Genomic DNA, 18303 nt, shown 5'->3' with positions numbered 1-18303 from the left:
ACAGTTGTGCGACACTGACAACATGAGGTATATTTAGCAAGGGATCAAGATTATAAGAGATCACAACTAAACCTTGCAAATTAAAGACAATACCTCCCTTCTGGACAGACTGAACATCTTCTATGCACGTTTCGATGAGAACAGGATGACACTGAAGGAAGCTCCATATCCATCTGATGAATGGGTCCCCTGCATAGCCACAGCCAAGGTGAGGAGAACCCTATCCAAGGTGAACCCACACAACCCTCACAGACAACGTACCTAGTCGGGTACTGCGCAGACCAATTGATGAAGGTCTTCATGGAATCTTCAACACCTCACTGCAGCAATCCATTATTCCTGAAGGATTCAAGACAACCACCTGTACCCAAGAGAGCAAAAAAAAACAGGCCTCAATGATTACCGCTCAGAGCCATTTATCTCCACTAATATCTGGTGATGGAATGTATCAAAGCGCAGAAACACTCGACACATTTCAATTCACCCACAGACTGAACCATTTCACCCACCTGAAGAAAAACACCTCATATGCCAGGCTGCTATTCATTAACTTCAGCTTGATCTTTAATCCAATCAAATACAAGAGGATATTGGAGAAATTGTCCTTGCTGAGATGAAACACCCTTCTCTGAACCTGGATTGTGGACTTCCTAACAGAAAGACTACAGTTTGTCCGGGTCAGTAGTAGAACGTTGAGGACCATCATGTTGAGCATTGGTGCATCTAATAGCTGTGTGCTCAACCCACTCCCATTCATGCTACTGACCAAAAACTGCATTGCCAGGTCCAGTTCGAACAGTGTCATCAAGTTTACAGATGACGTCACAGTAGTTTGGCTCATCAGCAACAATAAGTTGCATTACAGAGAAGAAGTGGGAAATCTTGGGATATACTGTGAAAGTAACAACCTGAATTTTATCATCGACAAGATGAAGGAGGATCAAGTCAAATTTATTGTCCTCCAATTGTAGAAGCACAACCCAACAAAACAACATTCTCTGGTCCAAGGTGCAAAATGGGCAGTCACACAGCCAGACACAACACACATAAATACAAGCAATACATATGCAGGACACGTATTTCATCTATATAAATAAATATTATTTTGTATATATCTTGGCTGGTTAGTGTCAGCAGTTCCTTTGGTTGTTCAGCAATCTCACTGTCCATGGAAAGAAGCTGTTTCTCAGCCTGGTGGCGCTGGCTCTGATGCTCTGTATCTCTTCCCTGATGGGAGGAGTTGAAAGATGCTGTGTGCAGGGTGGAAGGGGTCCTCAATGATTTTGCATGCCCTCTTCAGATAACAATCCCAGTAGATCATGCTGATGGGGTGAGGAAGACTCCCATGGTCCTCTCTGCCACTCTAATGGTCCTGTGGATTACCACTGATCAATTTCTCTGCATCATCCATACCACACTGTGATGCAGCTGGCCAGAATACTTTCAGTAGAGATGTAATAGAAGGTTGACATAATGGTGGCCTGTAGCCTTGCTCACTTCAGTCTTCTCTGGAAGTGCAGTCACTGTTGTGCCTTCTTGACAAATGAGATGGTGAGTGTAAATGATAGATTACTAATTAAGTGAACTCCAAGGAAATTGGTGTTCTTCACTGCCTCTACTACATAGTTGTGGATGTGTAATGGAATGTGGTCAATCCTACTCCTCTTGAAGTCCTCAATCATCTCATTGTCTTGTCCTTTTTGAAATTATTGCACCATTTCATAAGATTTTCCACTTCATCTCTGTAGTGCAACTCATCATTGTTGCTGATGAGGCCGACGACTGTTGTGTCATCTGCAAACTTGATGATACTGTTGGAGCTGGATCTAGTGATGCAGTCGTGGATGTGTAATGTGAACAAATGTGGGCTGAGTATACTGCCCTGAGCTATGCCAGTGCTCAGTATGACAATACTTAACGTTCTGTTACCAACCTGGACAGACTGTAGTGCTTCAATTAGGAAGTCCAAGATTCAGTTACAGAAAAGGGTATCAAGTCCCAGCCAGGACAGCTTCTCCTCTGTGGAATAATCATATTAAATATTGAGCTGAAGTCAATGAACAGCAGCCTGGCATATGATCATGGACATCAAAAGAACCAAGAATGGCCACCCTCCACTATATATCAATAAATCTGCAGTAGAGATTATAGAGAGCACTGAGTTCCTTGGAATTCACTTAAATGGTGACCTACATTGGACACATACACCTTATCATTTGTTAGGAAGTGGCAACAGTAACTGCTCTTCCTAAGAAGAATGAAGCAGGCCACACTACCATGAACCTTTTACAGGAGCTCTATCAGGAGTATCCTGGCCAGCTGTATCACAGTTTCTGTAGAGAAATGGATTGGAGGTCAATCCACAGGACCATAGGAGTGGCAGAAAGGGTCACTGGAGTCTCCTTGCCCCCTTCCATTGATGTGATCTAACGTGTCTATATGTCTGTTATGTCTGGTTGGGTGCTTGCCTATAGTCCAGTGAGGACTGGAGAACCCAATATCATCAGGTTGTATATATGCAATCGGATGATAATAAACTTGACTTGATATTAGATTTAGGCAAACAATAAAGTACAGGCCATTTCGGCCAGTGAGTTCATTTACACATAATCAACCTACACCCTCCACTCTACCCCGTACATTTTGATTATTGTTATAATACTTTTATGCTATCCACAGCCACATCTGGCAATGCATAAGTTCAAGTTTATTATCATTTGATTGTACATATTAATCCAGACAAATCAGTGTTTCTCCAGTCCACGGTGCAGGCGCACAATACATGACGCATAATGTAATAACTTAATATAATAATGGGAGTATTTACTTGGTTATAGGATACTGCTCAGCATTCCCACAACCTGCAGGAAGCAGCAATTTCCCAGCCTGACAGTCCTTATTTTGATGCTCCTGTACCTCCTTCATGTGTTCAAGATACTGTGTGCTGGATGGAATGTGGCCTCTCTGATTCGTTGAGCCTCATTTAAGCAACACTTCTGGTAAATGTCATCAGAGGAGGAAAGGGAGAAACCCAAGTGACAATCTTGGCCTTTTTGAAGATGCTCTGTATAAACAACAAAAATATCAAGTATCTTCTTTCCCTAATCACCAGTAACACTGTGAAACTCTTATTTTGACATTCTGATGATGCATACTTCAAATTAATTTAAAAAAAAGGCAAATCAAATGGGACAGTAAATATAATTACATACTTTTTAAAAAGCTCTTTGAATGGATGACATTTAATTAGGACTACAAGAAAATAATTTGGAATTCAGGATTGCCTGCAAGAATAAGAATCTCTTTTTGTGTCTGTTTGACTTTCTGAGTTTTGAAGGTTCTGACAAAACATTGATCTCTTAAGAATAATAAAACTATGTTAAGAATAGCTTGTTTCATTTGCTCTGACCTTCAGGAAAATGCTATAATTCTGATGAATGCCCAGTATTCTGGCAAACTAGTCGCATCCACAAAATTAATTTGTTCATTTCAGCTAAAAAATAAAATATTACTATGCACCATATTGTGCCCATAATTGTATTTCCTTTTTATTACTTTCTTCTGCTTCTGTTATGAAACATACATATTTAGTATATAATACGCAATTGTTATGATTTATGTTTTGCTTCCAATGTAATGGCATTACGCTCTGTTCTTTTCATTTACTCAAAGCTCTCGAGCATCAAAGATTTCAGAATCAGAATTTATTGTCATGAACAAGTCACGAAATTCGGTGTTTTGTGGCACCATTGTAGTGCAAATATTCAAATTATGAATTATCAGTGTTTTTTAGGCAGCTTTACATAGATGAGATCTTTTTGCCGGGTAATACACAACAATAAGTGGGCACATTTAGAGAGATACTGGTATCCATTATAGAGCACATATTGCTAAATATGCAATATATCACATATTGTATTCCACTTCTAAAATTCCGTTTTGACTGAACCAAATTTTGCACACTATTACAGTATATTTCACAACACATTGCTGACCTGAGAATGCATTTCTATCCCCAACGAATAACATAATAGAGCAGAAGAACCTTGTTCCACAGAAATAGGGATCCATCATCTACATTAAGTCTTTTAAAATAGAGATCTTTAAATCTAGACATACAGCATGGTATGAGGCTCTTTCATCCCATGAGCCCATGCTGGCCAATCACACCCAATTGACATATAACCCCAGTACATTTTGAAGGGTGGGAAGAAAGTGAAGCACCCATTGGAAACCCACGCAGACATGGGTAGAACTTACAAACATCTCACAGACAGCACTGATTTGAACTCCAATCACTGGTGCTATAGGGTGTTGTTCTAACAGCTATGCTAACCATGCAACTCTGGCTCCCATAATAAAGGACCTTAAATTAATGAATACAACCATAACCATACAACCATTTATAGCACAGAAACAGGCCAGTTTGGCCGAACATCTACCATCTAGTCCCACTGACCCGCATTTGGCCCATAACCCTCTACACCTCTCCTCTCCATATATCTATCCAACCTATCCTTGAATATTACCATCAATCTTGCTTCTACCACCATTGCTGAAAGTTCATTCCATATCCCCACCACCCTCTGCGTGAAGACATTTCCCCTTATGTTTCTCTTAAATTTTTCCTCTTTTAATCTTAATCCATGCCCTTTTGTTTGAATTTCCCCCATTCTCAGTGGAAAAAGCCTATCCACATTGACTTTATCTGTCCACCTCATATTTTTGAATACTCAATCAAATCATCCCTCAACCTTCTATGCTCCAAAGAATAAAGTCCCAGCCTGCTCAACCATTCCCTGTAACTTAAACCCTGGCAACATTCTCATAAATCTCCTCTGGACTCTCTCTATTCTGTTTATATCCTTCCTGTAATTCAGTGACCAAATCTGGACACAATATTTCAAATTTGGCCTCACTAATGCCTTATACAATTTCAACATAATATCCCAACTCCTGCATTCTATACTCTGATTTATGGAAGCCAACATACTAAATGGCTCCTTCACTACCCTATCCACATGTCATACAACTTCCAGAGAATTATGGGTGATGACTCCTAAATCCCTTTGTTCCACTGCACTCCTCAATTGTCTACCATTTTTAATGTGTCCTATTTTGATTAGTCCTACCAAAATATAGCATCTCACATTTATCGGTATTAAACTCCATCTGCCATCTTTCAGCCCACTCTTCTAACTGTCCTACACCACCCTGTAAGCTTTGATAATCTTCCTCACTGTCCACAACACCGCCAACCTTTGTATCATATGCAAACTTACTAATCCAATTTGCCACCCTATTATCTAGATCGTTAATATATATGACAAACAGCAGTTGACCCAGTACAGATCCCTGAGGCACTCCACTTGACACTGGCCTCCAATTCGACAAACAATTTTCCATCACTACTTTCTGGCATCTCCCATCCAACCATTGTTGAATCCATCTCACTACTTCATCATTAATACCTAATGCTTCCACCTTCCTTATTAACCTCTTATGGGGATCCTTACCAAAAGCCTTACTAAAGTACAAATAGACAACATCTACTGCCTTCCCCTCATCAACCTTTTTAGTAACCTCCTCGAAAAACTCTATAAGATTTGTTAACAGGTAAAAAATGATAAGTCTCACCATATTCGAATAAAGTCCAAAATAAGGGGATCTCATATTAACTATGACTAAACTTAAACCAAACAAATTTTAAAGACTTTCAATCAATTCAACCCAAAGTAAAATGGACATATCTGGTGATATATTGATAGTTATCTGGAAATTCAGTGTATGGCTTTGTCCATCAAAAATAATATAGATGCAGTTATGTTGTGATTTAGAGTTTGATGTCATTGACCATCCATGGAATATTAGAAAATTGTTGGTTTACAATAAATATAATCTAATCTGTGTCTTTTAACCAAAATGTAAATTTTAAAGTCTGTGCTTAGATCATTTTAATTTTACTTGAAATATATTTTTATTCGAGTGTGACATAATTTCCTCTATTAATTACACAGTGAGTTAATAATTAATTTATTTCATATTAGAAGATTAGTTGACCATTTGATTAACTCTCTCATAGTGAAGGATCATGTCCAAGAAATTGGATCAATTTATGTCCAATTTATATCTGCAAATCACCAATAACAAAAAAAAAATGAACTGTAAACTTTAACCATCTTTAAGTAAAATGACCCAGGCTGTTAGCATCAATTTTTTTTCCCATGATCAGACTTGCATCTCATGACCTCTTACACATGACAAATGTCCTCCTTTATCAACATAATAAAACAAGAAATCAAAACCACAGTCTAATTTTAGGTCCAAATTAAACCTTTTGTTGCAGAGAGACATTATAACTAGGAACACATGAGGCTATATTAATGTCTATGTTGAATATTCTGCTGATATTGGGACCCTTTACCATTCAGACACCTTCCAGGGTTTATGGCACATGCTACAGTGAGCAAAATGTGCTTTCTACAGCACCGAGTAAAATGGTGACACTGCAGGCAGAATTGTATCACTAGAAGCTCTGGCAATGACTAGACTTGGAGGATGATTGGAAACTGATGAGAAGAGACAAAAAAAAACATGCCCATTAGCCATGAAATGATCCTAAAGGTGCCTTTGGAGAAATAATGTCCTATTTAGATTTCTCCACTGAACATTGCATTCACGGACTCTGGTTTTCTGAGGCTGCATAAAATTTTGCAGTGGGACATTTGGCTATGGTCTATTCCCTTCATAACAATCAAGCTCATGTTAGCTTTCAATTTTACCAAACCTTTCAAAGCAACTGCAGCAGATTCCAGTAATTTGATGTACACTGAAGCATCAAAGAGGTAAGCACAGCACTAGTTTTGTGTGGAGATGGTTTTATTTCCTCTGATTTTCATGAGGAACAGGTGTTAGCTCGGTCATCAGCATTTACCAACATTGCTGGTTTCTCCTGTGTTCATCAACAATCCAGACCTTTTCAGCAATGGGAAAGATTTCACAGCCTCAAAGTTTAGGCAATTGTGCACTTATTACATTTTCCTCATGTTTAATGCTCTATTTTCAGGAAGAAATTGCTTTAAGAACCACAAGGATGTGGATGGTCACTTTTTGACCCCCTTCATCCTGGTCCATGTGGTGCTCCCTTCCTCAGCAAACATAAGGACCAGCATTTCCTTTTAGACTATCAGTAAGTATATTTCCAATCTAATTATGAAATTTTCATTACATATTTGGTTGCAACTTCAGAGGTTTTTTGGACTAAAAAAAACTTGCCTTGGCTAATATTATTATCTTAATTATTTTTTACACCATCCTTTCTTATTAGGATGATTAAATTAATTATCTCTTTTATAAGTTTATTCACTGAAGGTGATTTGATGTTTTTTGAACAACTTTCTACCAAATATAATTTTAGATATCTACAGATTAGAAATTTACTGAATACAGTAATGTCTAATTATCTAACATTACAACAACCAGATTTACTTGACACTTTTTTCGAGTTAAACCACTTTCTGAAGGGTTTAATTGGTACTGTTTATATTCAAATTTGAGATCAGTCTCCATGGATAAGATTCAACAAACATGGGAATCAAAGCTTCAACTAACATTATTTCCTGAAACATGGGGAAGAATTACTTCATACTTCTTCAATTTGTGCTCATAATTCCTTAATATAGTTTTAAATAGTTCATGGAGCTTATATGTATAAAGATAAACTTGCTCATATTTTTCCTAATATGAGCTCAACTTCTGATAGATGCAATGATAAGGTGGCTTCATTAACTCATATGTTTTGGTCATGTCCCATGAAAGAAAAAAATTGGAAAGATATTTTTAAAGCTCTATCAATGATACTAGTTATTCAACCTAACCCCTTAATTGCTCATTTTGGAATTACAAATGCAGGTTGTTTACCTAAAGTCTGCATATTGAGTTATAGATTTTTCTACACTATTAGTTAGAAGAGCTATTTTACTTAAATGGATAGACTCTAATTCTCCTACATTGTTTCAATGGCTTTCTCATGTTATGTCCTTCTTAAACGTAGAAAAAAATCAGAAGTCATAGTTCAGATACTACTAAAGAAACATGGAAACCATTTATTGATACTTTCATGTGATATAACGGGCATTATTCTATGAATTAACTCTTCCTTTCCAGACATAATATAATCCTTGCCATTTTTGTTATCTGTAGATGTGAACCAGAGCTATGTTTTAAACTGTTTGACAGGTCCTCGGGATAGACCTCTCCGCCTCTTGCTTCCCAGCTGGTGGGACTCTCTGGCCCTGGTTGAGATTAATCTATAGTCTTATCTCCTTTATTTTGACTGCAGTGGGTATCAACAGGATTACCTGGAGAGATCCAATTTGCCTGGGTTGTTTCCACTCCTTCTTAATCCTCGTCAGGTACACTCAGTCTCTGAAGTTCACTTGCAGTTCAGTCTTCCAATGGAGGTTCTTGTGCTTTCTGTACCTGGGAGTAAACAGATCTGACAACTAATGTTTGACCTTTCAAGCACTTTCCTAGTTCTTCTTTCATTCTTCTAAACTTTCCTCATTGATACGGGGCTTGGTCATTGGCATTGACATCACCCTCCCATTAACTATCTCATGCAGAGTTAAATGAGTACATCAATTTCTACTGTTTCTCATGGTCATGGGTGCTAATGGTGGTATACCCAATTTAAGCCTGTCTGACTGAAGAATTTTGCCAGTTTAGCTTTCAAGCTACCATTACATCTTTGTACCATGCTAGCTGATTGTGCACAAGATAATTTATTTTCTAATTCACACAACTTTACACAGTGCATCTGTTAATTCTTTTGTAAAAGGAGACTGATTGTCACTCCTCAAAGTCTGATGCACTCCAAATCTCGGGAAAATTTCATTCGCAAGCGCTTCTGTTACTTTTTTAGCATCCGCATGCATAATGGGAAATGCTTCAACCCACTTTAAGAATGTTTCAATTAATACTAGGCAGTAGGATTTTCCTTCTGCCTGTAGACCATTACTAGGTGAGAAAATGGACCCATTGGTGGCAGCTTTGTTTCCTGAGAAATTTGGCATGTCAAGATTGTGTTGTTCAATTTCAGAATAAACAAACAGTTCTAAATTTTATTCATTGTCTTCCACCCACCCCTCTCATCCCCCTTTGCAGAGTGACTCACTCCATGAGTTGCTCTGCAAATTTCCTGTATTAATGAGCTCACCACCACAATTTTTCCATCATAATTTGTCTCCACAGGCCTTCTATTTTATCCAGGGTGCACTTTGCTTTCCTAATCTTGTTTTTCACTAAATGTTGTAGCCTGTTGAGCTTCAATCAAATCCTGCCAGAGGTATTTTTTTACATCTACCAACACTGCTTGATTTGCCTGAGGCGAGAAATCCTGCCAGTTATTAAATCTTTCGGCTGCTCTTTTCATGGCCTTGTCAGCATGGACAACTATCGATGGACATTGGATTGGTGCCTCAAGTGTGCTGCACATTTTACCCCTGTCAATTTGGATGGTAGTTTCATAGCCCCAAGGAATTCTTTAATTTCATGCACATTTTGAACAGATGTTCCAAAAACAGCAACAACAGAAATTCACCAAGACAATAGTTATTTAAACAAAAATGTTTTAACTTTTTCATACATAATAAGATCAATATTTAACTTATTACTATTAATTTAACCTAACTTAACCCCCTTCTAATTCTAAACACATGTGTATATAATGTTTATGTGATCAGCAAAGTTCTTTGTTTCACTGTTGAATCATTCACTTTTCACTTCTCCAAGTTCACTGGTATCAGGCAATTTTCCACACTGTGCACAGAATTTAACATTTATTATCTTCACCAGGCTCTGGTGCTTTAACTTAAATTGTTACCACTCAGGAAGGTCGTTGATGGTTGAAGAGAGAGATTTGGACACACGCAAATGGATCTCCTTCAATCAGCTGAAGGAGATCTTGCCCCCTCATTGGTTTTTCCCAAAGATAACCTCTTCTTCCAGATTACCACAAAGAGTCTTCCTTTTTCCTCTATTTCAGGTCAAACACATTAACCAACCACAGCCTCTTGTAATTGACTACAAGGGTTTAGAGAAAGCTGAACTCGGAACTCAAATCCCATCTTGAAATGGGGTCTTGTAGCAGGTCTGCAAAACTTGCAGTCTTCAACACCAACTACTGCAGTAAACTGTTTCTTTCTCTCTTTTTTTTCTCTCTCTTCCCCCCCCCCACCCCCCAAAGAATAGCATGATTTTTTCTCTCTGTTTGCAAAACTACCTGACCCATCCTCGAACAGCAGATTTCATCTAGAAATTTAAATCACTCTTAGCAATTTAGCAAATAAAAGATTAATCCATTTCTGAGCCTGGACATCTGTTCAACCATGCTATTCCTTCAAAGACAATAGTCCATTTCAATTCTACAACATCAGTCCAATTAATACTTTCTTATGAAGTCTTCACAGGCATTCTTCATGGTTTCTGTAAAGTCAATGGCAGACCTGGAGTCTACATTTAGGCAGGGCTTTTGCATTTCAAATGAGATGTTTGTGAAATGTAACTGAGATATCTGTTTGTGAAGTGTGATCTAAACTTAACACCCACAATCTATAACTTTTTAAAGATATATTTTATCATAATTTTATTAACCAATTTCATAACAGTTATATGATTTTCTTCAACAATCCAATAATCCCAGATATCTGTTCAATTGCATATCTGGTCTTTCTCATTCCTGTCCCAAGAAAATTAACCTGGGAGAGAAAGGCCACTCAGAAACAAGTTAAGGTGGACATTTCAGAATGCTCCCCACCCCTCCCCCCAGTAACTGCAGCAGATGTGGATTGCAAAGGATAAGAGGATGGGTGGAAGGAGAGTTAGAGAGAATCACAAACAAGTGAAATGATTAAATTCAGAAGAATCTTTTCAGAAACAGCGAGTGGAGGATCATCACTGGCATCCAGCTCCCCTATTTTTTATTTATTTTGTTAAGTGGTTTATATAAATGTTTGCACTGTAATGCTTCCTCAAAACTACGAATTTTGTGACATGTTCATGACAATAAATTCTGATTCTAGGCACATACCATTTGTTAATGTTACTGTGGTTACCTTGAGTAGCTGCCACTACCATCGCTCTGGCACTCAGCTGAGTAGTATTCATTTTCTCCTTCGCCATACTCGTCATTCTCCTCTCACTCTCCCAGGAACTGCCACCCCACCTTCAGTTGCCGGGACCACTGCCGCTGCCTCTGGTCTTCTCGAAGTTCTCCCACCCAAATCTCACTCGTGCCTGCAGCACGTCTTCTGGGTTATCAAGAGTGACGACGTAGAAACCACACAATGAATCTGCCCCACATTTTTAAAGGCACAGTCCTCTGCAATCTGTTAACCCGTAATAGGTTAACATCAGCTTCTTCATTGTGAAAGAATGTTTTTGATAATTGTTCTGAGTTCTCATCAAATGTAGAGTTATAGCTATTGGAAAGGTTCTTATTTTATTGCTGGTGGGACATGGCGGTGACAGCATTCTGCAAGTTTGCGACCCTCCCATGTCCAAGTTGATAGTGCCAGAGCAACTACGAGGCAGCTGCATTGTCGGCCAAGTAGGCTTCCATATTCTGGAGGGCCACCTAGTGTGTCTGCCAGTTCAACTACCCTCAGCAAATTGAGCTCACCTTGCACCAACAGTCTCTGCCAAATGTAGTTGGACCTGGAGTGCTGGATATACATGCTGAACTTAATGGTCCCCCTCTGGCTAGGGCATGGACTTTTGTCTATGATTTCCAGGTTTCATTGTCTGGCCTGAAAGATGTGTCTTGTCTGCTCAACAGGGTTACCTGTTCCGAATATCATTCATTCTGAAAATGGCCGGAATGCTTCAACAATTCTTACTTCATCAGCCCGAACTTACAATTGGTTCTGCGAGGCCCCTTAAACTCTTAGATTTCTATTTTGTTTACTTTTCTTGTATTATTCTCTAAAACTATCGCCTTTTCTTCTTTTTAATTAAAAAAAAATCAGGTTAACTCATAGCAAAAAACTTTGCAGAGGATGACTTCTCATTCACAACTTCTACTTGTTCCACAGTTCCCCTTACTCATTTTCTTATAAAACTGTGTTAAAACATAGCTGCCTGGACATGCCCCTTTGGCTGACTGTACCTATGGCTCCTCCCACAGACTCCTAAATAAAGGTAACTGTCCCACAGCCCCTCCCCAATTCAGGACAGTCGACCAACGTGGACGTGCCTCCATTCTATTGCTGATAAATTTTGATAATGGAGCAGATCCTAAAACCAGAGAAGTTGGAAATTGACCCACAATCACCGGAAGGCTTCAACAACTTAGAACTCTGGCTGTATTGGTTTGAAGTGTTCCTTCAGGTATCATCTACTATCACTCGATTATAGAACAACAAGCTGCAGGTGCTACATTCCCAGGTCGGGCCCCTAGTATATTGGATCATACCCAGAGGCAATGGACATCCTGAAAGGCCAGTACCTGAGGAAGGTAAACAAGTCACCTTCTGGCTACTCAAAACCAGCTACCTGGGAAATTGAGTGCTGAGTACCTCCAGGCCCTGTGAGCTCTCGGACAGGCCTGCGACTGCAAGGCTGTAATGGCCGTAGTGAACACAGAGCACCTGATGAGACACGATTATGTCATGGGCATCAGGTCCAACTACATTTGGCAAAGACTGTTGGTGCAAGGTGAGCTCAACTTGCTGAGGGTAGTTGAACTGGCAGACACGCTAGGTGGCCCTCCAGAATATGGAAGCCTACTTGGCCAACAATGCAGCTGCCTCGTAGTTGCTCTGGCACTATCAACTTGGACATGGGAGGGTCGCAAACCTGCAGAATGCTGTCACTGCCATGTCCCACCAGCAATCCAACCACAGCCGCTGTACTCTGCGAACACTCAAAGTGCTACTTCTGTAGCCTGAACAAGCACTCGAGGAAATGCTCCTGGACAAAAAAACATGGTTTTCTCTAACTGAGGGAAGAAAGGACATTACGCGAAAATGTATAAGTCCAAGTCAATCCAACCCAGCAGTGCCACATGTGGGCCTTGGGAGTCTGCCATCTTGGACACTACAGTCTTTGAAATCCAGCAGCACTGCATGTGAGCCAAAGGGGCCACCATCTTGGGATCGAACACTGAACACTCCACTGCATCTTCAGACAGTGATCAAGGTAGTCCTCACCAACTTACCAGATGGATGATGGACATCCAGGTAAATGGCCATGAAATGAACTGCCTGTTCGATAGTGGGAGCACAGAGAGCTTCATCCATCCTGACACAGTGCAGCATTACTCCCTCGCAATAAGGCCAGTAAGCTACTAAGTCTCTTTGGCCTCGAAGTCCCATGTGACTGATGTTCGTGGCTACTGTGTAGTGACTCTGACGGTGCAGGGCACAGACTACAAAGACTTTAAACTCCTGGTGATGTCACTGCTCTGCACTGCCATGCTACTGGGGCTGGATTTTCAATGCCACCATAAAAGTGTGACGATGGAGTACGATGGGTCGCATTTCCCCCTCACTGTCTGTAACCAGCAATTATTAAATGGTCCACTATGCTCCACCAGCACAAAAAATCCCAGCCTCTTCCCCCACTGTTTTCTGCTAGTAACCCGAAGATTGCTCACTGTGCATGTTTATGTGAAGGGAGACGGAATGAAGAGACAGAGATAGGAAAAGGCAACTGGGGAAGAGGGGGTGATTTAACAAAAGCCAGAGAAGTTGATATTAATGCCATCTGGTTGAAGGGTTCCCAGTCAGAAGATGAGGTGTTGTTCCTCCAATTTACGAACGGTTTCAGTCTGGCAGTGCAATGGATCATGGACAGACACGTCAGCAAGGGAATGGGATGGAGAATTGAAATGGGTGGCCACTGGGAGATCCATGTTATTTCAGCAGCCAGAGCCGAGGGGCTCAACAAAGTGATCTCCCAGTCTGCGTCCAGTCTTTCTGATGTGGAGGAGACCATAATGGGAACAATGGATGCAGTAGATGACCTCTGCAGATTTACAAATAAAATGTTGCTTCACTTGGAAGAACTGTTTGGGGCCTTGAATGGTGCTAAGTGAGGAGGTGTGGGTGTAAGTGGAGCATCTCCTGCAGTAACAGGGGAAGGTCTCAAGGGGACAAGTGGTGGGGAGGGAGGAGTAGACAAGGGAGTCACAGAGGGAATGGCCCCAACGAAAGGCAGAGACATGAGGTGAGGGGAATATGTGTCTGCTGTTGAGATCACATAGAAGGTGGCAGAAATGATGGAGGAGGATGTGTTGAATATGGAGGCTGCCAGGGTGGTAGGTGAGGACAAGGGGAATCCTGTTCTTGTTGTGCATGGGAGCAGAGGGGTTCAGTGCAGATGTGTGGGTAATTCAGGATATGCAGCTGAGTGCTGAGTTGATGGTGGTAGAGGGAAAATCACTTTTATTTGAAGGAGGAGGATATCTCTGATGGCCTGGAATGGAAGTCCTCATCCAAACTGTAGATACAATAGAGAGAGAGAGGAATTGAAAGGATGGAATATGTTACAGTTGTATTATATTTTATATTATATATAAATATATTTTTAATAGAGATATATTGTGGGGGTTTAGTGTAGGTCACTTCAAGAACAGAGTAACACTACATCTCAATTAAAATGCAAGAGCTTGGCTGAAGCCAGACATTCAGGCCCCAGTGGTTTTGCAAAAGACAATGGAACTGCTTTGGAAGGGGCAAATGGATAATGTCCACACTCAGAGGTTGATAAGATATTTCAAAGATTTGATTTAGAGCCCTGCAAGGAGTTATGATTTTTACAAGCAGAGAGAGGAAAAACTGACAGGGAGGGAGAGGGAGAGGGAGAGGGAGAGGGAGAGGGAGAGAGAGGGAGAGGGAGAGGGAGAGGGAGAGGGGGAGAGGGAGGGAGAGAGGGAGAGAGGGAGAGAGGGAGAGAGGGAGAGAGAGAGAGAGAGAGGGGGGGGGTCAGTTCTGCTTCTGAGGCTGCAACATGGCAAACTGGCAGGCTTGTTGAAAACCCCATTTGAAGACAGGTTGTGAGTTCTGAGTTCAGCCTGTTTAAAACCCTTGTAGTCCTTACAAGAGGAAGTAGCTGGCTAGAGTGTTTTTCCTGAAATAAGGGAAACAAGAGGAGCTCTGTGGTGACCTGGAAGAAGAGGTTCTCATGTGGAAAACCCATGATGGGGTAAGTTTCTTTGGCAAGACACTGAAGTGACTGATTGGAGGAAATTAATTTGTGTATGTCCATTGAGGAACAAATATCTCTCTCTGAAACTAACAAGGACCTTCCTGAGTGGTAACTATTTACCTTTAAGCACCAGAGCCTGGTGAAAATTCATAAATGTTCAATTCTGTGCACAGTATAAGAATTGCCTGATACCAGAGAACTTGGAGAAGTGAGAAGTGAATGGCTGGACTATTAAAGCAAAGAACCTTCTTGAACAAATACACATTACATACACATGCACTTAGAATTAGAAGTGGTTTAAATTAAGTTGAGTTAAAATAATAGTAATTGAAGTTTGATCATGTTTTTATGTTTAAAGAAAATTAAAAGCAACTTTTGTTTAAGTATTCATTTGCCTAGGTGAATTTCTATTGCTGCTGGGTTTTGGGGTCCTCTGGGCTTGTACAAGATGGAATCCTTACAAGTGACAGGGTGGGAAGAGATGTTGTCAAGGTAGCTGTGGGAGTTGGTGGGTTTATCGAAGATGTCTGTCGAGAGTTTGACTCCCGAGATGGAGGCAGAGAGATTAAGGAAAGAGAACATGTTGCTAGAGATGGACCAACTGAATTTTAGGTGAGGTGAATGTTGGCAGAAAAGTGTATGAAGTCGATAAGCTCATCGTGGGTGCAAGAGGCAACTCCAAAGTAGTCATCCATGTAGCAGAGGAAGAGTTGAAGGGCTTTACCTGTGTAGGCTTGAAGCATGGATTGCTCCACATAACCAAAAAAAAAGACATTCATAGCAGGTACCCATGGCTACTTCTTTAACCTGGAGAAAGTGGGTTGACTCAAAGGAGAAATCATTCAGGGTGAGAACAAGTTCTGGCAGCTGGAGGAGTGCGGTGATGAAGGAGGATTGGTTGGTTCTATTGCCCAGAAAGGGACAAAGGGCATTAAGGCCTTCATTATGGGGGATGGAGGTGTATAGGGATTGAATATCCATGAGGTGATCAAGTTTAGGATATTAGATTTCTGTATCTAATCATGTAATTATGGTTGTAATTGTAATTGGTTCTCCTCTTGTTGGTTTATATCCGTTATGTATATAAAGTACATAGAAACTCAGTTAAAAGCTGTGAAAATTAGCATTTTGAAAAAAAATGAACACAATGAAATGGTTCTACAGAACAAAGTACTATTGATCACTCCTGGATTAGCTTCTGACAAAACAGTGTAACAATAACAGTTTGAGATTCCACCATTATGACTTCAGAGAAACAAATCTGTCTATAATGAAGTGCAATGATGAATGATTGTTGAAAGAGGGCCTTTAAATGCTTATCAATTGCCATTCATTAGATATAAATTAATTGTGCTGGCTTCACGATAAATTAGGCATTGATTTCTTCACTAAGCCAAATACAAGTTAAAAACCTCAGGCAAGAGAAAATATTGAAGATTTCTTTTCTTCAGTAGATTAGGAGTATTCTGAAAACAACTCCCATGTCAAAATGAGGTAAAGCTTCTGCAAGATAAATGGATACATGTTTAATTCAGGATCATAAATAAAAGCATGAACACACAAGATCAAAAGCTCTGCACATGTTATTTGCTGCCCATGACACAATGGTGACAGAAAAAAATAATCTCTACAGCTCATGGACATGCTATCATTTTAAACAATGTACATCTGATGAAGGATGTCATACCAAACACCATTGTGGTGAACAAGTAATGCCCGTTTAAAGTTTAGAGACTGGACAGATTGTGTATACTGTCATTATAGATCAGAACTCACTCATCACACTTTGGATTATTCTTGCAACACCAAAGGATGTTCGTCAGCGCTACTTGCATGTTGGTGGCAGGTTCATTTCTATGGGCTGATACAACTTCACAAGCATTTCTAGAGTTTCTAGGTTTTTGCCATCTTCAAATTCATGCAAGTTCACTGGAGAGGTGTGCGAACACAAAGGACATGGTCTTGACTTCAAGCTCCTCCCAGTTGAGGATGTATTTATATGTGTTTCCCCTTGAAGTAAAGCCTAACTGGAGGAAGGATCGGGGCAAATTCCGAGCAGGGCAAGTTGGCAGATGGAGAAGGAAAAGGAAGTGGAAGAGGAAGAGGAAAGGTATCAAGACAATTCTGCATCTCAAAACACTCAAGGAATATATTTTCATTTAAAATTAAGCAAGCAGCATGGACTGGAACATGATGGAAAATGCTAACAACCTACTGACATGTCATCGACCTGTTACCCTTTACCTGTATTAGTGCCACCCCCTACCTATCATCTGGAAAGTGAGCAATTGAGAAGCAAGAGGATAGAAGTGGAAGAAGAGATGCATAGAGAAAGGAAGATAAATCCCAAGAAAAATCCAAAGCTTGATGGTCATGTATCACCTGTGATAAAACTCCACATCTACTCATTGACATTTTTACCAGGGAGCTCACCCACTGAACCTGGCTCTGTCAGAAGTAAAACTGATTTGAATGAAAAGAGCTGATGCAATGGAAACGTGTGAGCCTATAAAGTTGTTACTTTTTCTAAATAAATCCAGCTTGGTCAATGGAGCTTGCAGGTGGAAATTTAAAAAAAGCTGCAGATTCTGGGATTCAAAAATAAAAACAGAAAATGCTGTTAATACTTAGCAGGCAAGGGGAAGGAGCAGCAGAGATAGCATTTCAAATCGAGGCACCTTGGTCAGCAAAGAGAAATAGGAAGAAGAGGTGGGAAGATAAAAGGAGGGATTGATTTAGGCATTGCCTTTCTGGCTGAGATGCCTGTGAACAACTCATGAAATCAAGAGGATGACTTTATTGGATTCCAATGCTCAATATTGCAAAGCACAAAACAGTACTTATTCATTTATATGTATGGATAAAATACTTGTCCTGCAGGTAAATTGTTTGTCTATGTGTGTGTTATGCCTGGTTGTGCGTCTGCATGTATTGCACCAAGGGTTGGAAACACTGTTCCGTTGGGTTGTACTTGTGCAATCAGATGACTACAAACTTGCCTTGACTTGTATCCAAGAACAAAATAAATTCTAACCTATTATTTTATCTTTTCTCTGTTATTTACTAGAACAACGTAAATGTTAAGACCAACATGAA

The 18303-nt window shown here is 40.1% G+C and overlaps 1 long non-coding RNA gene across 1 annotated transcript in view; it reads right to left on the bottom strand.

The window, feature by feature from the left end:
* LOC138760144 (uncharacterized) overlaps positions 1 to 741 on the bottom strand; it is a 30189-nt gene extending 29448 nt beyond the window's left edge. Inside the window, exons 1-2 of the long non-coding RNA XR_011355462.1 lie at positions 510 to 741; positions 262 to 361 (exon numbers count right to left, since the gene is read on the bottom strand). This is a non-coding gene — a long non-coding RNA (uncharacterized lncRNA). The remainder of the gene's footprint in view (positions 1 to 261; positions 362 to 509) is intronic.
* Positions 742 to 18303: the final 17562 nt, after the last annotated feature.

Source organism: Narcine bancroftii, chromosome 4 (genome assembly GCF_036971445.1).
Source record: "Narcine bancroftii isolate sNarBan1 chromosome 4, sNarBan1.hap1, whole genome shotgun sequence".
In the NCBI taxonomy this organism is placed as follows: Eukaryota; Metazoa; Chordata; class Chondrichthyes; order Torpediniformes; family Narcinidae; genus Narcine; species Narcine bancroftii.
This window is presented reverse-complemented; position numbering and strand designations above follow the sequence as displayed.